We start from the raw sequence: 24,475 nt of genomic DNA on the forward strand, positions 1-24,475 counted from the left end.
CTAAAATATCGTTTAGATATTTATGTATAAATTATCTACTATGGTCACACATTATAGTCAGATTTACTGCCTTAAATATTAACTGATGGGACTTGTGTCCCATATGTTCCATACAAAAGCTACGCGGAAAAGCTTATAAAAATAAGACAATTTTAGTGCAATTAAATTTTAACTAATATTTTTTATTGAATGATAAGTTACAATTGTCTTCCATCTTGTTAAAAAGCTATTTTTTTAACTATTTCAAACTAAGTATCTACAAATTGAAACATAAGCTAATAAGTTATATTAAGTCTTAAATCAGCCTTTCATCTTCTTGCCAATTGTCAAATACAGCCTCCGTTTAAGAGTTTCATCTGCATCTACTTAAATATTTAAGTTTAGTATTGATTTCTAAATGATTCTGTAAATGTTATGAAATGTCGTTTCCCGAACTAGTAACGAATCAGAATTTGAATTGGTATTCCAAATATAAAACGAGTGAAGCCATCCGCAAGATAAATGCGATTTTAAATTTCGAATTTCGAAAAATGGCCAGGACAAAGTTCATAAAACCTCAACCTAAAGAAATATTAGTGAGGATATACGAATATGTATGTATATAATCTGAAGATGTCTAATGAATTTATACAAAATCGATCTAGTTTTAATGCTTTGAACTGTGTAAATAACCAACTCAAAAGCAAACGGCTTTTAAGAAATTTTGAGGATACTATAGCAAAATATAACGGCAGGTTTTGGTATTGGGAAAGTAGGGCAGGGTGATTGAAATCGAACGGATTCATGGGTGGCTCGTTATCTTTATGATGATCCCTGCGTCGCTTCTGATATCAATTTATTTCGTAATTTCCCGTTTCACTCTTCGTTTTATGATAGTTGCGTTTCTAATAACAATAAATGTTTGGCTAACTTTCTGAAAAAAATTATATTATATTAATTATTAGGTATTTTCGAATCATTCAACATAGGGTCACTAAAGAAGAGCGTACCATTTCTTCAAAGACCGGCAACGCATTCGCGAGCCTTCTGGCATTTAGATTGGGGTGTCAGTAAGCAACAGATGAGATTCCTACCCGTTAGCACTCTACTATTAAATAATACTTACTAATATAATATATTGAAAGTTTATTATAACGCATTACGAGTATCTAGTAAAATAAAGTTTATTTAAATATAAAAATAAAACTAAAATGTTGTCTATAGTTAACTTCAGGGTTTTCGTGACGGCTTGGTAAAAATTTACTCTCATCATTTTCCCCTAAGACACCAAAGAATGAATGAAGAAGAACTTAATAAATAGAAATTTAAAAAGCTTATCAAAAGAAACATTTTAATTATCTGTATGAGGCTTTATGGGCTTGCAAAAAATTTCGAACTCACGTTGAAAAATATGCATCTACTCTTTTTTTTTTAAATTACTGGCTTTGAAGTAAATTATTTTTATAGGTATTATTTAATTTTTAGTACACAACTCTAATACAATAAGAAAAAATCAGGAACTAATGATAAATATAGTTATGACAAAATTCGAGCTATTAGAATATTCATAGATTTAAACATAATTATTTAGTGTATGATTATAAAAAAAATATCGTAATTCCCTTAGCCGTAATCGTTAAGGATGTTTGCTGTTCACCCTGCCGTCCCTCAATATTGATATAAATGTCAAAGTAAGAGTATGACGTCCAATTAACTTGCGTATAAGTGTTCACCAACTTCCTAGACGAAGACAATTTTTCTATAATTATTTTCTCTAAAATTAGAATGTTATACCTACGTCAGTCATGCATGCTTGGGCTTGAGAAAAATACATTTTTCGACAGGCGTAAACTGCTAACGTTAAACAGATATAAATGAAAAAGAATTTAGCTTTATCACGTGTCCATTATCATAATGTTGGAGTTCTTTTTATGAAAAGGAAGTAAGCGAGCTTATACTTGGTACGATCTTTTACGAATTCTAAATTTGAATTGGTTCTGAACACTTGAGCAGCTACTTTCACATAATGCAGCAATAACTGCCTTAAAAAACGCTCATTTGTCGAAGGACGGACATCGAGGTTATAAGGGTAGAATTTCGTATTTAGCCTCGACGTCCGATGGTGTACAGAGACCCCATATTTCTAGGCAACGCAAAGGGATCAAACCTCTTGGCAAGGGGTGAATCGTCTAGTGTGTCATGCCTTTCGATAAGAGAATTTGCCTCAACGCCCTTGATTGTGATTGGTTAATGGCATCTCTAGTTCAATCAAAGATATTTATTACGTGTGTGTATTTCTGAAATAAATAAATAAATTATTTTATCTTTGAGTTTGGTTATACAAGAAAACACTCCACCCTTATATTCAAAATAAGATTATTAACGACGTTGGTAGTCTGTATTTTCTGTTTTTCTTAACAATCAGATCCCAAACTACTTGCCTTACGATGTAAATCTAATTTGCCGTATAAGATACTCAGAAAGTCTGGAAGTTTTGCTATGAAGAATTAGTTTTTCCTTATATCGATTCGCGTTCTACTTGTCCCTGGAGAGTTATGAAGTTCCCTACTAATTTGTGTACGCTACATTTTCCGTATTATTTGTAAATTGCTACAAACTATTTTTTTTCGTTTGGCTGGTTCATAGCGAAATTGTTATTTAATAAATAACTATAATCAAATTCAAATTATTTGTGCTAGTAAAGTGAGTTTTTTGAATAGCTTATATACCGAATCGGTAAACATGCACTAACTAATTCATAATAATTAATACTAATTCAAAATTTAGTTATAAAGCCTCTGTCCAGGCCCCAATCTTGACTTTTTGGATCCACCCACGGCTTGAAAGATGTAGACATCTAAAAAACTATCTATAAACAGAAATTGTGGCTAGTATCTCATTATTTTTTTTGTTTGTGTCTGATAGACTAGGATGTAGGGGTCTACCCTAGTCTATCAGGCACGCAATCAGGCAGATTTGGCAGGCATTTTTTACCGCGCACCACTACTATGTGGAACCAGCTGCCCACTGAAGTAATTCCAAACCAATTCGACTTCAAGAAAAGAGCATACCAAAGCACTTGCTAGCTTCTCGCAATGAGTGTCCATGGGCGACGGTATTACTTAACATCAGATGAGCCTGCCCGTTTGCCTATTACAAAAAAAAATTGTCACAGAAGTATGTTCTGTTCTTCTTTTGTGACTAACACACACTTTTGGGATTAAGACATGCCGGTTTCCTCAAGATGTCTTCTTTAGCCGTACGCGCATGTACGTACGGTGTTCAACACATGCGCGTACGGCTACTATAAATATATACGGCGCATGTTAATATCATTGGTGCCGCAGCCAGGGCTCGAACCTATAAATTCAGAACAGCTAATTAACTATCATAATGACAATTCCAAATTTAATTAAATGCCTCAGAAGTGGAAATAGCCCAAACAACATTCCGGAATAAATGTTTGCATTTTCTGTGAACTTTAAATTTACATGCAACTTTGAAGTGAGATGGTTAACTAATTCCTATGGCTTTGAATAGCTTTTAATTACGGAATTCAAATGAAATTTAACGCTCCACTGAAATTGTGGACAATTTAGTTCAGTTTCATTCATCACTCTTTATAAATGTGAATCCTATTTAGTTAGTAATGTATGGTACAATTTTCTAAGGAGGCCCATAGATTTTATGCAGAAAAATATATTAATCTTACGAGCTCTTAAATATAATATTAAAATTTTGTATCAGAGAGAACTTATAATACAGTATTTGTATTAGGTTTCCCATAACAATTTTAAAACGTTACACCAAACCACATTGTGTGTGTAAGTGCATGTGTAGGTAGAGTAAGGTAAGGTGTGTGCGTGGAGTATATTAGGTCTTAGTAGCGTCTCCAACTCAACGATAACGCAGTTGTATATTTAGCAGGTATTTTAAATCGTGGTCGGTGAGGGAGTAGATGGAAAGGAGCATATTTAATTAATAGTAAGTGTAGTCATAGAAATGATAACGGACAAAGACTAATACACCTGGCACAGGCACATAACATAACCTTAGGATATTAAATAGTTTATATAAGAAAAACAAAAATAAAAAATGGACCTGGATTTCTCCAGACGGGAACGTGAAAAATGAGATAGATTTCATATTGTCAAATAAACCTAAATTCTTCAAGGATGGGAAAGCCTAGGGGAGGCCTATGCCAAAAGGCAAACTGATACCGAAAATTGAAATAAATCTAATGTATATTTGTTACAGGTTAATCAGTAATAAAGGCTATTTATATTTATATTATATTTATAAGTGTAGTCATGTTGGCTTTAGTGTAGTCAGTGCTCGGGCTGACCGACGACAGCATCGCCTTCTATTTAAAAGCAGCTTGCAATCAAAGGGGACAGTTCTATGTGCTTTTAAGATTCTAATTATTGCCAACTAAAAACAAAAGAAAAATGCACACTTCATATGTAATGATTGATTATGAGGAGGTAGCAGAGGGATTGTAGACCCATTGTGTGTAGTTTTACTGTATTAGCCCTTAGTTTTAGTTATTAATTGCATACTTCAGTAGATAGATTTACGCAGCCGTTCCAGACGGACGTTAGTCGTAAGCTAACTTCGCCTTGTAATTTTGTAATTAACCAGCACTAACGTTCGATGAATAAACGAACATTTATAAATTCACTCCAAATTTCATTTCGCGTGTAATATCGTGGTTCAAATGGAGCCATTGTACCAGAAGTAAACATAGCATTACATAAAATGTTATAGTGTCTATATGTCTAGAATAGAATAATAGTTTTGTTTATGGTCATAAAGATATTTCTGGCAAAGTTGCTTATGCTAAATGATATGAAATCGTTTATTTGCTATGATAGTGGTACAATTAGATACATTAATTATAAAAATCACAGGCATATAAATGTCATATTAATTTTATAATGCCATAATAGGTAAGTTGAGTTATTTAGAATTATTGTCAAACTTATAATCTAGATTCTCGCCCACTCTAAAAAAGCACGTTGCCTTTAAAAATTTATTCACATTCCCCTTGATTGAATTGCAGTGATTTTTAACTTCTAGGAAGGCGATTAAATAGTTTACAATAAGTCATGGCGTAACAATTTTTTGCATACATCGTATTGCAGCATATAGGTGTATATGGTATGGTATGATACCCACAGCAGTGTTGAATCCCTCGGTAGATACAGGCTAGTTTCTTTGAATGTTCTGAATAATTTGGGATGCTTTTTTACAGTAATAATTGCTGCATATATAAAGTTGGTACTGTCAATATACCAAGTTTGAATATCGAAATGGCTAGATTGGGAAATGGGAAATTTCTGCTGTATTATTTATCTATTAACAAGTAGAGTTTTGGATACATACTGAGCCAAAATTATAATTGATTCACGATCTAGATCCAGGCGGTTCATTACAATTCAATATTAAGATTCCTTGTTTACGTTGTGGGACGTGGGTCTTGCGGCATTTGTTGACGACATATCAATTTGTACCTGTCAGCGAAGGTGGGAATTGGGGCCGATTGAATTGATGTACGGATATCGGACAAGGGATGGATCCCTTGACACGGTTTTATCCAACTATCCAAGGGTAAACGCATTTCTTTTGTTTCAAATGTTCTCTTATAGACAGGCGTTTTAAATGTAATTATTTTGTCTAAACTTATAAAATACTTATGCATGACTATTGACTTGACATGTTTCATGTAATCCATATTTTACGTCGGTTATTTCTACAAGCCAAGGAAATTTCAATATATCAAGATTCTATTATGTTCGACATCATTAAAAAGACATTGTAACGTTTAGTACAGAAAATCTATATCATAAAACGCATTTGTGACAAATTACCGTTTAAACATACATGCCTATACATGTGGCAAGCATTTTGCTAAATATCCTAAATTAACAAAAAAATATTATGTATAATATATAATATCTAGAATTGATTGGGTTATCGCGGAATGTGATTAAAAAGTATATTAAGAATATCCATAGCGCAAAATCACCTACATCATAAGCACACCCCACATACACACCATCACGTACATACCCACACTTTTACACCATCACACAAAACAACCAATTTAAGCTTAGTTATTTAAATCAAATCACAATTAGATAAATGTATTAAATTCTTTGTTTGTTCCCTTTTATAAATCTTTTTGTTGTAAAATGTATCATATATTCCATCTTTGTCTTTATTCTCAGTGTATTTGTTTATAATTATATATAATTTATGTTAGCTGTAGGAGTACTAAATAAATAAATAAATGCACATATTTTCTACAAAAATTACGACAAAGAGTTTAGTATTTATTTTAAACCCCACTTAATTGCATAACGGAACTCGGAAAAATATATCCCCTACAATAAATTTCCTAAATAAATCACGTGGAGTTCCACAAAGACCCGGGAATGTTAAAAATGGCGACAAATTCCTCAACACTTCCAAACGCTTCACGGTGTATCTCGGTAGCGCTTGGTAACAAATGCATGGTCATATAATTTTATTTATTTCCGACAGTGACAGAATACCAAACATAAAATGCACTTCATACATGGAATAGGTAAAATAAATTGTAATTTATTTTACTTGTTATTGTAACTATATTAACTTAGCTTATAATTTGGTTTGTTATTTTAATATAATTATTAAGATTAATTGTTTTAAACATATACACAGTACATTTACCTGGAAAGCCACAGGCGAAGTACAGTTCTCAGTATATCAGGAACCTGGGAAACATACAATAAGTGAAAGTTAGCCAAAATATTAGCTGTGAGAAGGCAAATATTTCTCTTACGACTCGTAGATATTCCAATTATGTATGCTTAAATGATGTTCCACTTCATAATGCTTGTATTTGGAGTATGGGCTCTTAACTTAAACGGCTTATTCGTAATTATTTACTTTTATAGTTTTAAGGCGAATTCATATTTAATATAACCAGATAGCATTTATTAAAAACGGAAAACCAAACAAAATATATCCATATAAATGTAGGATAAATTTTATCACAACAAAAACAACTTCAAAGTCTCGTATTCATCATTTAATAGATTAAGACATTAAAATAAATAATTTAAAAAAATGTATTCACATGCAAACGTAATATTATCTATGCGACAAGCAGGTGCCTACTATAGGACTTGCTAGCCCTGTGATAACGAGCCTCAACTTTTTGGTAAATAAAAAATATTGTCAATATGTTAGGTGTTCAGCCTGTGCTTTTTGGGTATATGGCAAACGTTTTCTCTCGCTGTTTTCCTTCACCGATCGAGCAAATATTAAATGCGCACAGACAGAATGTCCATTGGTGCACAGCCATGGATCGAACCTACGACCTCAAGCATGAGTGTAGCACGCTGAATCCAACTTGTTCAGCAATAAATATAGTTATAAACAAACATTATATGTTTTAAATTTCCTGTTATCTAATCTAACAAAACACAATGTTAATTCTAAATCGAGAGCATAGGAGTAATTAAACAGTAGGAACAATACACAAGTACATACTATAAATACTGATAAAGCTTGCTCATAATACGCGCTAAAGTTACATAATGACATTGTACTTGGAGAAACCGGATTTGTGTCGGGTCCAACTAAATTATCATAATTTTATACTAACGGCCTGTCACCGTTTGGCACAGCTATGGACAATGTACCATTCTAATAGTGAAGGAATTTTTGAAATCGGTCCAGAAACCAAAACCAAAAAAAAACCAAAAGATACCAAAAAAGCGTTAATTACCTTTTCATAATAATTTAAACTCTTTGCTATTCCCGTTCGATTCTTTATTTTATAGGCAACGCCAACGCCATTCTTGGAGCAAAACGTCAGTTTACTCATAAGTTATTATACCGTTTTAATTGCGTACAAATATATAAAATCAATTCATACACAGCCGAAATTTAAATTACCTTAAGGTTGAATGTCACTATATACATTGCTTTTTAAATTATTAATTATAGAAATATAATGAAACCGCAATAAACAGACGCCGTTAAAAATGCAATTAATTAAAAAAATATTATTAAAATAAATAAAAGATACTCCGGGCTCGTCCGGGATTTGAACCCGGGACCTCTCGCACCCTAAGCGAAAATCATACCCCTAGACCAACGAGCCGGTTGGTAAGATGATTGAAAAAAAAACTTGCGTGTTGTAGTCATGTTGTAATTAACTTTCTGGAATATTATCTTTTCTCTTATATTCTTTCCAAGTAACCGATAGATGTTTTTACCCCAATAATTTAAAAAGATAACATATTCCTTGACTTGGGCTAAAAACTACTGTTTTATATACAGTTAAGTAATTATTTGTTGTTAAACATTACGCACTATACTATCATAAAAAATTTAACAACTAAGCCATAAAATTTATTGTTTTTCAAAACTTTACATACTTTTAAATTCATTTATTCAAACCAAAAAACATTAATTGGGCTCGTCCGGGATTTGAACCCGGGACCTCTCGCACCCAAAGCGAGAATCATACCCCTAGACCAACGAGCCGATACATAAATTTCTTAAATTGTGCAACATTACATATCTTATAACGTTACTTTAGTATTATACTTTAAAACATTTAAAAAGAGAGATATCTAAAAACTGGCCTTACTGAAATGCTCTCTCAAAAACGTTGCTAGCTCTTAGACGATTACTGTTGATAATATAATAATTCCTTACAAAAAAGTAAGTGTGATAAATTGATGATTCACACTTTATAATTTGGAGTATATGTTTTATGGTCGCCAGTTTTGCTGATAATACGTATCGCCAATTTCGATTACGTCATTATATAAACAAGTTATGTGGGTTGAGGTAGCCGTCAACATTGTATTTGTTTTTATAACATGTTAAAACGAATTATATTTCACCCGCCGGTGCACTCCAAAAAAAACCAATTTAATATCAAACTAATTTATTATAATTACAAATTAATAGAGTGATCTGTAGCGCGATGCTTACAAGAATGAATTCTTAAAACTAAGTCTTATATCTAGCGTCGCCGGTGGCGTCCTTCATCAGCAGAAATCCTATATCGTTAGGTGCAGGGCTGGCACATAACTGATGCAGGGCTGGCACATAACTCCTCCCCCCGCAGATCCGCAACTATTTGAGGACGTTGAGGGAAAATGTTGCGGCTGGATCACCTTCTGGGTGTCCCTGTTGCTCTTGAATTCCAGCATTCTGGGTACTTTTATGGAGTCGACGATATCCGATGTATATTACAAAAATAGCTGAACACAGGAGCATTACGTAGAAGGGTAAAGTGGTGTGGTAAATGATGGTTGGATTTTCCGGAATAATAGGCATTTGTACTTCGATTTGCTTCTCTAAATTATGTAATCCATTCAAATCAATCGTATGTATCTTTAAGGATCGCTGTGGTGTCGTAGGGGTAGAGTTCATTGGTAGCAAAATCTTCAAAGGTCCCCTTTTAATTGATTATTTATGTTAACAATGGTGAGGTCCTTAGTATGCAGAGAACAGTTCGGCGGTATTGTTACAAGGTAACTGCCCTGCAGATTCAGATATTCTCTTCGTTTACATGACAGGGATATTTTAGTTAAACTTGGAAACGTAACGCAGTAATGTTGGTCGTCTAATTTTTCCATGGCAGGCTTGGCGAGTGTCAACGTGGTAGGTATGCATGAATTTGACACTTGCTGGCTGATGACAAGGTCTGCTATGCAATCAGGTGAGCGTTTTATATGATGATTAAGTGTCTCTTCACACAGAAACCGATTTCTTGACTTCGGGCATTCAGCCTCTATGTACACATAATTATCATTATTGGTTGCTATATAAGGAAAGGGAGGTATAATAATGTGTTGGTAATGATTTGGTAAGATGGATAATTTAAAAAGGGTAAAAGTATTAGGGGATATTATGGGAAACCGTAACACTATAACTATTCTATTATTACTAAAATATGACCCAGTGCGAATTACGCTATAGTATTCGCGGAGTTCTAAATCTAATAACTGTTCTGGTTTATAAACAGAACTTAAAGTACCTAACATACTACGTAACATACTTATATCTAACATAATATGGTGCGCTGTATAAGTGCGCGTAAAAGCTAAACTATCTTCGATATTTCTTATAACTAATAGTAGCTCATTAATATTATCATCAAATGAATTTAATAATTGGGAAATTTCTGCGAAGATTACTGTATCTACATGTTCAGTATTAAATTTCGAAATCATAAAATACATTGTTTTATTTAAATCAATTTGATTTTCCACTAATTTATCAATAATTTTCGCGTGCTCGGACATCCACGCCTTACTAAGACTTATATGATTATTAAATTCGGAAATTATATTATCTTGATTATTTTGAAGAATTTTAATGGCCTCGTCATATTTAATGGCATCGCTGTAGTCTAAGTTACCGGTTACACTTTTAATAATAGAGCCTAAACCATTAATTAAACCTCTTTTAACGCGACCAGGTTTTAATGTACTTAATAACAACGATGCTTTATCTAATTTTTCCGTTAAATGTTGAAGACGAGCTTTAGAAATAGGTAAACTGTGGTTGTCAAAGTAACCCTCAATGTCATGAATTTGAGTCTTTAATGTTTCAATTTTCAGGCCAATTTCATCCAAGTCAATGAAATGCAAAAAGGTATGATAATGGGTAATTATGTCAGTAAGTCCGATATTAAACGGTAATAGTCCAGGTCCGTTGTCCATATTCTCAAGTCTTATCTCCTGGGTCATTGCTATGTCCAGGGACAACATCAGGGTTGTCAGCAGCATCCTGTAACAATTTACTACTTTTTGGAACACGTTTTAGTCGGGACTTCGATACAGGTAATCGTTTTTTAGAGGTATATATATGTATGGGTAAATTTGTAACAACTTTGTCTTGTATATAACGTTGAGCTAACTTTTGTCTCGCAGCTATCGGATTACTTATATAAACATCCTGTCCAGGTGTGTAATCAGTCTCGGGTTCCCTATGGGAATTGTGTCTCTGCATTATCGCTTGGCGTTCTGCGAACGATGAGTCATGTATCATACTATACACTGTTAGCATATTGTTACGGTGACTTTGTATGTATTGTTGCAAAAGTCTTTCTGTTAAGTTTAAATCTGTAGGGTCTCTAGGGTCATAATGTCCAGTAACAATGTCATATGGTCTACATTTAGTCAAGCTATGTATAGAATTATTATATGCTAAAATAGCGTATAAAATTAAATTGGCTGCCGATTCGTTTTTGTGTTTTAATCTTAATATTCTAATATGTTCTATAAGGGTGCTATGTAAACGCTCTATCATTCCGTTTTCATTAGGACTGTGAGGTGCTATCATATGGTGATTTATTTTATGTAGGCGTAGGAATTCAGCAAATACTTGATTTGTGAACTCTGTTCCTCTATCGGAAATTAAAGTCATAGGTGATCCATGATGTGTCATGAAAGTTAATAGTTTATCAATTATGTTTGGAGCTGTACAGTCATTAAGTCGGTATGCTTGAGCATACTTAGAAAATGCGTCAATGAAAGTCAAAAATTTATCTTGTTCTAAGGTCAAGACGTCTATGTGAACTGTTTCAAATGGTCGAGAAGGTGGCGGTACAATTTTAAACTCTGGGCGTACGGGATTACGGTCGTATTTTGCGGAGTTACAAATTGGGCATATGCTTATGTAATTAACTATATCTTGTTTCATTTTAGGCCAGAAATACCTTTGGGATAAGGACATATATGTTTCATTTATTCCGCGGTGGTTGGTTTTACCTTCATGATATTTTCTAATCGTGTCCTGCTGGGTTAAATAATCTCTAATATTTTCAACTTGCCGTTTAACAAGTAATAATTTCATAGATGAGCTTCGAAAAGTATTTTGAATAATAGGTACTATACTCAACATTTTTCCTAAGGGTTCGACGAGTATAGCAGTACGTATTTTCGGATCTACATATTTTTTTATTATGGCGATAATTTCTTGTTGAAGGCTATTCTCATTAATTTGTACAGAGACGCGCGAAAAATTCTCAAAAGGTCTATTAAGAACGGGTTTAGTTGAGGGTGAGTTATTTGTGATTTTTATTAGGATTTGCTTTCGAAACAAGTTAAGAGGGTCTTCACTTATGGGGATGTCAAGTATTGGACTTTCGCGACTAGTATGTTTTGTACCTACCTGATTTATATCAGCTCCGTCGTCGCTTTCGTCAGTGCTGTAGGCTCTTAAAGTTGGTGCAGTATCAGTCGATGAAAGGCTAATAAGAGGTCTATCGTCAGGACATGTCACAGTCGATTCGGAGTCAGATATATTAACTACTAATGATTCTACTGTCTCGTTATTTAATTCTACACGTGACAAAGCGTCAGCATTCGTGTTCGACTTACCTTTTTTATACACAACCGTATAGTCATATTCACTAAGTTTTAATCGCCAACGGGTTAAACGTGAGTTAGGCTCTTTCAAATTCATTATCCATTGTAAAGGCTTATGGTCTGTAACGATTTTAAACTTACGGCCAAATAAATAGGGTCTAAAGTATTTTGTAGCCCAAACTATAGCCAACAATTCCTTCTCTATCGTACTATAATTAATTTCGCTTTCATTTAGAGTACGCGAGGCAAATGAGACAGGTTTATCTGAGCCTATTGGGCCTTGAGAAAGAACGGCGCCAATAGCTAAATTAGATGCATCTGTGGTCAGTATAAAATCCTTTGTAAAATCGGGGTATTGCAAAATCGGGTCATTAGTTAAAAGAGCTTTACATTTTTCAAAACAATCCATATATTCTGAATTTAAAATAATCTTACTACCTTTTTTTAAACATTTAGTTAATGGTTTGGTAACACGTGCGAAATCTGGAATAAATTTTCTGTAATAGCCTAATAAACCTAAAAATTGTTTTATTTCTTTTGTAGTTTTCGGGACTGGGTATTTTGTTATAGCTTTAATTTTGTCCGGATTTGGTTTAATTCCTTCTTTACTTATTATATGTCCTAGGTATGCTGTTTCTAATTTAAGGAATTCTGATTTGTCCATTTGTATTTTAAAGTTAGATTCGCGGAGACGTTGAAATACTTTTTCAAGGTTAATTATATGCTCTTGTAAACTAGTGCTAAATACGATTATATCATCTAAGTATACTAGACAAATGACGTTTTGTAAGCCACGTAAAACATTGTCCATAACTCTTTGAAAAGTTGATGGTGAGTTCTTAAGTCCCATGGGCATTCTCAAAAATTCAAAATGCCCGTGTTCTACATTAAATGCGGTCTTTGAAATGTCGATTGGGTCCATTTCCACTTGGTAAAAACCACTAGCTAAATCGAGAGTAGTGAAGTACTGGCAATTCCCTAATTTGTCAAGGACATCGGTTATATTTGGTATAGGATATTTGTCATCAATAGTTTTCTCATTTAATTTACGAAAATCGACGACTAATCTCCATTTCTGTTTTCCAGAAGCATCTGCCTTTTTTGGTACTATCCAAATTGGTGAGCTCCAAGCTGAATCAGAAGGTTTAATTATCCCTTGATTTAGCATTTTTTCAATTTGTTCCCTAACTTCCTGCCTGTGTATTTGCGGATAGCGATAACTTTTAGTATATATGGGGATTTCATCGGTTGTTCTAATTCGGTGTTTAATTTTGTTGGTAAAAGTAAGCGATTCCCCTTCAATATAAAAAACATCTGCATATTTAGAGCAAACTGAAATTAAATTCGCTTTTTCCTCCGGGTTTAAATGGTCGGTACGTAATTTTGAAATAACCTGTTCGACTTTATTTGGTGAACGACTGTCAAAACTTTCAATATTAAATAATTCCGCGGTTGCAGGGCGATCGAATGAAATAATTACGTCATTATCTGTGGGATTGTCAATTTCTAAAAATCCGCGATTATTTTTAACTGTGGTTAAACACTCATGTATAATACAGTTACATATTAATTGCTCATGCACTAAGACTTCACCGTCTAATGTATTAATAGGAACTCTAATTAATTTTGAACTGTTTGCAGGCACTATGTCTTCGTATAAATTACAATTTTTAGAATCGTACATTCGAATCGGGTTAGTTGCAAATTTAGTCACTAATGTTTTATGTTTAAGGTCTATTTTAGATTCCCATTCTGTCAACAAGTCAAGTCCAATTAAACCGTCAAAGTAGTCATGAAATTTATACATAAATAATTTAATTTCTTTATCACTATTAAATTCCTGGAAACAAGGTATCGTAATCGAATATTTATTTCGAGATGTTGCATGAACGTTAGTAACTTCAAACGGATCGTAAGTCAATGGGATATGGTAAAAGTAAGTATTAACTGCGTCGGGGCTAATAAAGGATTGATTTGCCCCGGTGTCTATTAAGAGTTTAAGTGGGGGATTCTCAATTTGTATATAGGGCAACTGTCTTTGAGTTTGAAGGTTAATTTCTATTTTGGTTCTTTTGAACTCTTGACCTTGGTAAAATTTCCGGTGTCAGTCATGTCAGTTTGTGGATTTGATTCGTTATCTTCGTTATAGTCACAAGGTTCGTTATAGTACTCTTGATTTCTGTCTTCGTAATAGTAGTTGTAATCGTCAGAATATCGATCATAGTAATAGTTATACTCAGGTTCATAATAGTCATAATTTGGGTAAAAGTTATTGGTTGCACATTCATTTAAATTTACGTCACGAGTTTTAAAATAATTTGTAGGTGGTGGATTTCCGTGTATACGCCAATCGTGTCTAGGTACGGATTCCTTTGTCACATAATGACTGACGCCACTCATTGGAGTTGGGCCAGTTTGGGGTTTCGGTTGAGGACGTGGGGGTGCACGGAATACATTACTTTGAGGATTATAATTAGGTGGAAGGGCACGGAACATTTGTTGGGTACGTGTGGGCATTCTAGGTGGGTATTGTTGGTTTAGAATAGGCATTCTAAATTGGTAAGGTGGGTTAGGTTTAAATTGTGGCGGGAAAGTGTATGGTACTTGTGGTAAAGTAAATCTGTTTGACGAACTGTTAGTGTTATATGTAGGCTTAGGTATATTACTGTTATAGTTAGATGAATGATTTGGCTTAGATGAAGCATCGTTACGTTGCTGTAGATATATAGTATTTAATTCCTCTTGAACGTATTCGAGAGCCTTTTCAATAGATTCGGGCCTCATGCACCTTATACGAGACCCAAGTGGCTCCTTAAGGCCACGAATAAATGCCTGTTTCGTTAATTTTTTGTATAAGTGCCGTTTGGCCTCTATTGTAGTAGAAAGGGTTTCGTGTAAGGTGACATAAGTCATCATTGTACTAAATAGGGATTGCAACCTATCATAAAATTCCTGAGGGGTACTATTACCCTGAGTTTGCAAAGAAATGTCATTGTACAGCGCCGTCTCATCCCTCTGATCTGAGAAGTTGTTAATTAACGCTTCCCTAATGCCACCCCAGCTCTCAGGGATGCCATTACTATTTATGAGGCAAGCGGCCGGTCCCGTTATCTTATTTAAAATGCCGTTAATCAAAGATAAATTCGATAGAGTTGATTCGGCGTCATTTTTTAAATATCTTTTCACCAGTTCATCACAAATTCTTATAAATCTAGTTAATACATGTGGGTTCCCGTCAAATTCGGGCACTACCCGTAAAGCTTTAAAAATAATATCAGGGTCGAAAGACATTTCTTCTATGTTTCTTAATCTATCAATAAAATTACTTCTGGAAGACTGTTGGTAAGTAACAGCCTCCTTATTACTTAATTCCCTCGGATAGAAAATGATGGAACAACTAGGAAACTAGGATATATAACAACACAATAAGTAATTTGTGCAACTCACATTGGTTTTCTGGACTGCTGCATCGATTTCTAGATTCCAGGGGCTTTCTTCTTAACTCGATACTCGCTTGCGGTTTTTAGAAAAACCGGTCGGCCAGGCGGGGCCTCGAAACCGTTATATTTTCTTAATTTTCCGGAAAATCTTGCCCGCGAGGCGCGACCCGAGTATCCTACCGACTGCGCCAATTATATTTCACCCGCCGGTGCACTCCAAAAAAAACCAATTTAATATCAAACTAATTTATTATAATTACAAATTAATAGAGTGATCTGTAGCGCGATGCTTACAAGAATGAATTCTTAAAACTAAGTCTTATATCTAGCGTCGCCGGTGGCGTCCTTCATCAGCAGAAATCCTATATCGTTAGGTGCAGGGCTGGCACATAACTGATGCAGGGCTGGCACATAACTAACGTAATAATATTTCCCATAACAGTGTAATTATTTCTTGTTACAACAATATTAATAACAACCCAAAAATTTATACAGTTACAATAATAATGACTAACAAGTGATTAATAAAAAATTCAAAGAAGTTTATAAAGTTTAGTCAATGTGGCACTGTAATTTTAATGCTGTCAGCATATCCTCTCTGTATTGCGTTTGCGTCTCATTCAGTTTAATGGTAATAAATAATAATCATATAATAATAAGTGTCTAAATTATATTAATTATTACGCGAAAATATTGCTTTATAGACACCAATGTGTGTTAAATAAACCCTAATAAAAACTTAAATAACATTAAATCCCTCGTAAATAAGAATTCTTAACATAAATATCGATATCCTATAGAATTCTCTAGATTAATAAAATATTTCGCCAATCTTAATAAAAATAGAAGGTATCCGCGATATTAAAAGTCAGGAATGTTTTGTATTCCCTCGTTGAGTGGAAAAGCATTTTTAGAGATAACAAAAAACTGTTGTAGATTGAAAAGATTTGGATATTTATATTTATAGCAAATTTAAAAATATAATTAAAAGTGTCTATACTTAGTTATGTACTTAAACGTACATACGATAACAAGTTAGGTTTTGTTAGTTATGTTAGGGTAAAAAACTTATTCAATTTCAAAAATTCTTCATTATGTTGCACAACAATTAATAGTGCTACACATTCAGTTTACATAAATTTCCTGGAATGTAACAAACTCATTATTTTACACGTTTTTAAAGCTTATTGCTTTTTTAAAAAACTATATAATTAAAAACTAAATAAATAACGAACTAAATTTAATAATGAGGTAAACTATGTACCTGGGAACTATGCAATCTTAAGACGAGATATGCATTTTTGACATGCCTAGATTTCATAGCTAAATATAACTAAAAATAAATAGGGTAGCACCGAGAACAAAAGAGTGGACGGCAAGCAATCACAAATTATCACAACTCACATAACAAAAACTTAAACTTGAACATGGATTTGGTAAAAAATAAGTATCTAACTAACTACATAACAAGTTAGGTTAGGTTAGTTATGATAGGCTAAAAAAATATTCTAATTTTGCATTTATTTAGTAGTTGCCTGGATGAGATCGCTCGTCAGCAATAAGGCCGCCAGTTGCCTTTCTTTTTTTAAATTTATATTAATGAATGAATCTCTCTCAAACAGAACTTTTTTGTTCCTTTTTCCGGGCAGTAATATATTGGGTAGATCTGTAAGTTACAGACTTAAATCCCTCTTATTCAAGATCTGTCTCTGACTTTGCATAATCACAAGCTTTTTATATCCGTTATAAAATTAGCATAATAACATCGCGTTAGTCTCATATCATAATTATATTACGTAAACTTAAATATACGAAAGTATTTTGTATAAAATAATGAACCATAGATGTTAAGCAATAGACTAGTATTTCTATAAATTAGCTAAGGAGTTTTAATAAAATTATTGTTTATCACGTCGTTCTCCTGGAGTGGGAGGCAGAGTCCACGGATCTCTGCTACGGTAGGACTTGCTACGGTCCTGACATATCTCTGTCCCTTTCATGACAATCACCATGCATGTTCGTTGGTTATGGGCACATTTAAGTGGTCCCCTCTAGGGACTAGCCAGCCCAATTTCACTTTATTCGATAGAGTTGGTTCATATATATCTTAAAACACTATGTATAATGCTTGGTGTAAATTCTTATTAATCTTTGGATAAATAAATAACTTATTTAATTTATAAAAATACTTTTAAAATAATACACATAGATTTGTATGTCAAAAAGTTTTTATTATGAACATTTATCGAAAAAAATAATATGTAGAATTTATTATGAACCAATTTATCAGGTTCCAATTTGATTAAAGAATGCGTTTTTATAATAAAACTTCATTTTTTATATTACGTCTGTTACTACTGAAAAAACAATAGCTCGTTTCAAAAACAGCAAAATGGATGAAAATATCCATTCAATCGGTTTATTTCGGTCAAGTACTGGCAGAATAACAACGTTCCATACAACCTCAATGGGAGAGGTTTCGTTGGGCCTGAGTGCTGCAAATGAAATAAAGCCATTCGCTGGTTCAATAGACGTTTCAGTTTTTATTTTACATCTCAAGTATGATTTGGGCATGGAAATGGGGTTTAAATTGTTTTTGTAGATTAATCTGAAATTGTTAAATACATACTATCAAGCATTTTTACTAAAAAAAAACACTAAACTTATCCTAGAGTTTTGTATGAATGTAATATATGAATATGAATGCAATAAGTTATAACAGGTTGGATAAAAACTTTAACATATGAGGAAACTGAGAACATTTTAGAACGAATTCGCTAGTTTGAGACATACATACCTAATTATATACTTAACAACGTGCACACACTCACTCACACACAAAAACACACAGCACACATACATGCGCATATACACACACAAACACGCATGCATATAATACGTTCATAGCAATTCTTTTTAGAATTATTAGAATTTGTATAAATAAGGGAAGTAGCGAGTCAACCCCAACACTCTGACTACTTACGGAGGTTGTCTCATACTCATGTATTAATGTATAATTTGATAAACAATGAACGATATTATTATTATTTTTTAAGCTGTTTTCGAGTACTACATAATCAGAATTACATTAAGTCCATGTCATTATATTTTATATTAGTCACATCAAAATAAGAGAAAAAGATCCTTTTAGAGGAATCCTTTTGCATGATCTGCGGAAATCCTTAAAGTCACGCAAAAGAATTGTTTCGGGTAAATAGGTACTCGGTAGACATGATGCCACCATTACGGAAAAATGTAATCAGTCAAACAATTTCTGCCTTCTCGTATTCTTCGAAACGATACTTTAATTTAGTCGTATTATAGAAATGCGAACAGAAACTTCCCAGATAGATTAGCGTTAAAAGCATGAATGTTTCTCGAATGTAGTAATGCTCTCGTATTTCACTCTAACTTCACACCCGGCACGGCAAAGATGCCTAGTTTTACGCCATAATTACGATGACTCAACTCTAGCTTACAAAAAGTTTAAGAATAGCAATAATTTATTATTCGTACAAAAAACAAATCAACTCAATTGTTTATTCCATGTAAATTAAGTAAAAATTTCACAGTGAATGTTAACAATTTTTAATATTTAAAATAGGTATTGTACGAACAATAATTTCACGGAAAGCTATTATATCTGGGGGAAAATCTAATTTCCTGCAAAGGGACGCGACCGAAGAGTGTTTTCCCGAATTTGGGCCAAGTACCTACTACAGAGTTTTCTGGTCTTGTAAATAAACAGAGCGTTTTATGTATCTTACAATGTTGCAAGTATGTTTCATTCTTGTTTATTTAAATTACATAACATAAAAATATTCGTTTTTTACCTAAAAAAATCGTTTTTATTGTTGCCTAAAATATATTGCCTAACTCTTCGTTGACAAATGTGGAAGTTGTGTTAGAGTAGATAAGACAACAAAAATGACGATGGTAGGAGCACATAATAAGAGCCAGCAAGAGAAAAGAAAAGGTCAGGAGAAGAAGGAATCGGGAAAGCTCAGGTGAGGCTGTGTGGTCGTAAGTTGTGGCTCGGTTTAAATTAGTAGTAGAAGTACGTTCTCTGTACATGCTGTGTCAACTAAATATTCCGTTGTCGAACAAACCAAAATATCTTTATTCATATAGGTAAACCAGTACACTTACGAATGTCAAAAAATTAACTTATTTATGAATTTAGATTAACTGCCATTTCGCAAATCAAGGGCGTAGAACGGAAGAGAAGAACTGGCAATATACTCTCCGCTACTCTATATTATATATTTAAATTTTTATTTTTTACATTTAGATACAGAAGCAGTAAACGGATTGACTAGATACATACAGTAATTACACACTAAAAAACATTTGAAAACCTGAAATGCAATTACATCTGTACATAGCATTTTACACTAAATATCAACCACACAAAATGCACATACTAAAATTTATGAAAAAGTTTTTTTTATATATATTTATAATTACAAGTTTTGTTTCTAGAAATAAATATCATTCATAATTACCAATGACTCCGTTTGTATAGTTAAGAAGCTTAAATGGTCAAAGTAAGTTCTTAAAGCTATTATTCCCCGAACGTTTCATGTTACGTTTGTTAGTTTTTCCAGAGAAAATGACACAATACAGTAATAAAGAAATTATTGAAAAAAAATACGTCTTTAGCTTCCAAGTTTTATGTATGTTAAATATCAGCATTCCTATCAACTATTTACCTATATAAATAAGATGAGAAAAGCGAAATTTAAATATATTTGCGAAAAACCTTTCGCCACTTTAAATTTTTAACTTTTAAATCGCTGACTTGAATTTCGTATGTAACCAAATGTAGTGTCCATGGGTGGCGGTATCACTTAACATCAGGTGAGCCTCCTGCCTGTTTGCCCCCTGTTCTATAAAAAAAAACAATAAAAACGCTAAATTAATCTAATCAACACTAAAACAAAAATATTTTTTTTCTGACAAGAACAAAAATCAAAATCATCTGTATATTTACGTTATAAATAAAACAGATTTAAAACTCAATGTATATATTTACTTTTTTAGATAAAAGATCCAGACTATTTAATAATTCACTCGAATAATGAGACTGCGGGATTTAGTACGCTCATGAAAAGCTGCAACGAAGTTTTAAATGCTTTTCCATGGAAATCAGTATATGAAGACAAAAAAGTTGAAACCGTATTATGTATTTATTTTATTTATTTATTTATTAACACTTCGTTGCATTACATAAAACAAAAAAATATTAGACATAATTTAATGAAAAGCAACTGGCGAGTATTGTCTTTTATTAACTTTTACACATTTAAAGAAAAACAATTTTTTAACGGATTGAAGTTATGTATTATTGTAAACTTATAATTATTTAAACATAATTTTAAATTTAACCGACGTTTCGCGTTTTCTTTAAACCGTATTAAGTATAATTATAGTTATTTATTATGAACAGACTGTATATAACTTAAATACAATAGATATTTAGGTTAAAGAACACGGTACACAAACAATTTACTATAGATCATATTGGTCATAGATATCTCAGAACTGATTAAAAACTCGGTACCCACGTTTACAATAATAATAGACGACGGCCGTCATTTGGTGAATAGATTCCATGTAATCCTGATTAATCAATCGATATATGTATTTCATATTCGAAATATCCGGTGTAAGAAATTTCGATATGGAGAGAGTTCTTAGAAAAAAATATACCTTAAAGCTAAAAAATATCAGTGGCGCTACAACCTCTTTAGGTCTTGGCCTCAGATTTCTGAATCTGTTTCATGATCATTTTTAAATGTAATAAGCAAGTAGGTGATCAGCCTCCAGCGCCTGACACACGCCCTCGACTTTTTGGGTCTAAGACATGTCGGTTTCCTCACGATGTTTTCCTTCACCGTTCGAGCAAATGTTAAATGCGCAAATAGAAAGAAACTCCATTGGTGCACAGCCGGGGATGGAACCTACGACCTATTGTATGAGAGTCGCACGCTGAAGCCACCAGGCCAACACTGTTCTTAAAGCTAAAACTACTTACAAATGTAAAAAACAATGCTTCTTTATACTTTTAAATTCAGTTAAATTCCAACTTATACACTCCGTAGCCGTAATGTCTTTTGTCATAATTTTCATTCGCTGTACTAATTGTGTAAGAAACGGGACGCGAGGTTCGTTTTATGTAAATTATTAGTCTTATCTTGTGTAACCCTAGTAATTGTGGCTTTAGTATTGATAATTGTCAAAAAGGCTCAAAATTTTCCGAGCTTTTGCGGTTTTCCTCAAGGGCTTTTAATGGTACTTAAGGAAACTTTTTGTGATAATATTTTTAGGCGATTTCTGTAATGAGATTGTTAGTTTCGAGATTAAGGGATTTTTTTATAATGCACGGTCTGGGATCTTGGGTTAACAATGTAAGCGCTATATTTTTTAATTATCTAGAAATTACTTACCCACGCAAATGTCAGTGTTATCTCAAATATATTGTATGCACTATTCAGGAAAAAGTATATCTTAGCATTGTCTTTTATTAACATAACTTTTACACATTTAAAGAAAACACTTTTTCAACGGATTGAAGCTATGTATTATCATAAACAAAATCACCGTGACCATGCACGCTGTAAAGCACGCGAAACGTCGGAAAATTTAAAAATTATGTAAAATAATTATAAATTTATTGTAAAATAATTAGAAATTTATTAATACATAGCTTCAATCCGTTGAAGTGTTTTCTTCAAATGCATTTCTTTCTAACATCGTGAAAAGCAAATGCAACTAAGGAATACAATCGCTTAAGTCTCACAGGACTCTTCAGGATTTACTAAAAAATACACAAACATAACATCTTTGTTATATGTATTAAATATAGCCGTAGAACAAAGTACTAAAGAATTTACATAATATTTCTTATTCCCTGAAACATTGTCGTTGCTCAATTTCTCCAATGACACACAGTTTTCATTGACTTTTCGTATAACATAACTTGCAGACTCAGCAATGCTGACTTTGCACTTTTTGTAAGAAAATCGCTCCTATATGCTCACCAAGTATTGTTACATATTTTTATTATCTATTTAAAAGTACGTAATATATTTGTTTGGTATACTAAAACTAAAGAAGGCACGCTTGAGCTCATAGGCTCAGTACTTATTAACAGTAATTAAACGAAAGAAAATTTAACATACAAATAAGTTTTCAAAAAATTGTTTACTTAAGATTACATCACAATCAATTGGGGAAGTGATCCAAAATAAACAATTTCTATTCTAATAAAATTCCATTGTACGCATTAGTCAAGCTATAAACTTGTTATCACATATAATACTTAGTGCCTGGATGACCGAGCCTTGCTCAGGATTTTTTTATATAAGTTATGTTTTTTGGAAATTATATTTAAGTACGAATTACATACTAATAAAATGATGAAATTTGAATATAATTATCGAATAAAGATATTTATATTCATATTTAAGTTTTTATTTGACTGACATCTTTAAACGAGCAATTCTATGTTTAAGTTGATAAAACACAAATAAAATGACATTTTCTAGAAATGATTCCTAGCTAAATCGATTTATCGCCCCCGAAACCCCCCGTATATTAAATTTCATGAAAATCGTTGGAGGCGATTCGGAGATTTCAATTATATATATACAAGAATTGCTCGTTTAAAGATATAAGATAAGATAAGATATGTGATAACAAGTTTAACAATTTCAATAAAGAATTTCATTTTCAAGAGGCTTTCTAACAAATATGAATAATTTATCTTCATTAACAACGTAAGTTAAAATCTAAACAAACACACTTGTTAATGGATTGTATACATTCCCTAGAGTCTGCATGGAGACAGTCTATTCCATTATGTTAAAAAACTGGGAATTCAAGTTATACCGGGGGTTAGAAACTGTACAAAGAATATTTATTTACGTTGTTTGTACAGGATGAAATAAAAACAAGCCTTTTTAGATCCGTGCTTTAAATCTCTGTTACATGATGATTTGTCAATCTAATAGGCAAGTAGGTGATCAGCCTCCAGTGCCTGACACACGCCGCGCCGTCGACTTTTTGGGTTTGCAAGCCGGTTTTCTTACGATGTTTCCTTCCCCGTTCAAGCGAATGTTAAATGCGCATATAGATTGAAAGTCTATTGGTGCACAGCCAGGGATCGAACCTACGACCTAAGGGATGACAATCGCATGATGAAGCTACTAGGCTAACACTGCTCGATACAGATAAAATTCTTTAGGAAAAAACATTATGTTTCGTTTTTATATGTTGAAATCTATTTGATAAATAAATGAGCTAATGGGCATTTAGAAGCTTAGAATGTTTCTTAAAGGGTATTTCGTTTCAAGTTGTAGTTTTATAGAAAAAATGGCACTATACTTAAAGACACAATCAGCATAGGAATACTTGAAGCTGACATATTAAAAGACGTTTAGATTCGCGGTCATTTGGAAGGAAGGGCTGTGTTCAGCAAAGCAACGCGGTGCTCACTCCGGGCTACCGCTTGCAACGTATAAAGCGCGATTTGGGAAGATCCCACCCAGAGGTGACAACAGCTTTCACCTTTGGGCGGGATCTCTCCAGGACCAGCTCCTACCAATTGACCATATTCAATGGTCACCGGTTCGAATCGTCGGCAATCAAATCCTGGTCCAGTTAGAT

General features: G+C 33.1%; 2 non-coding genes across 2 annotated transcripts; both read right to left on the reverse strand.

Annotated features, from left to right (window-relative positions):
- Positions 1 to 8,062: 8,062 nt before the first annotated feature.
- Trnap-agg lies at positions 8,063 to 8,134 on the reverse strand. Its single transcript has one exon. It is a non-coding gene; the product is annotated as a tRNA-Pro (tRNA).
- A 314-nt stretch (positions 8,135 to 8,448) lies between these two features.
- Positions 8,449 to 8,520, reverse strand: Trnap-ugg. The gene has a single exon. It is a non-coding gene; the product is annotated as a tRNA-Pro (tRNA).
- Between the last annotated feature and the right edge of the window lie 15,955 nt (positions 8,521 to 24,475).

The sequence above is a fragment of the Pieris rapae genome, chromosome 12 (assembly GCF_905147795.1).
Source record: "Pieris rapae chromosome 12, ilPieRapa1.1, whole genome shotgun sequence".
NCBI classification, from domain to species: Eukaryota; Metazoa; Arthropoda; class Insecta; order Lepidoptera; family Pieridae; genus Pieris; species Pieris rapae.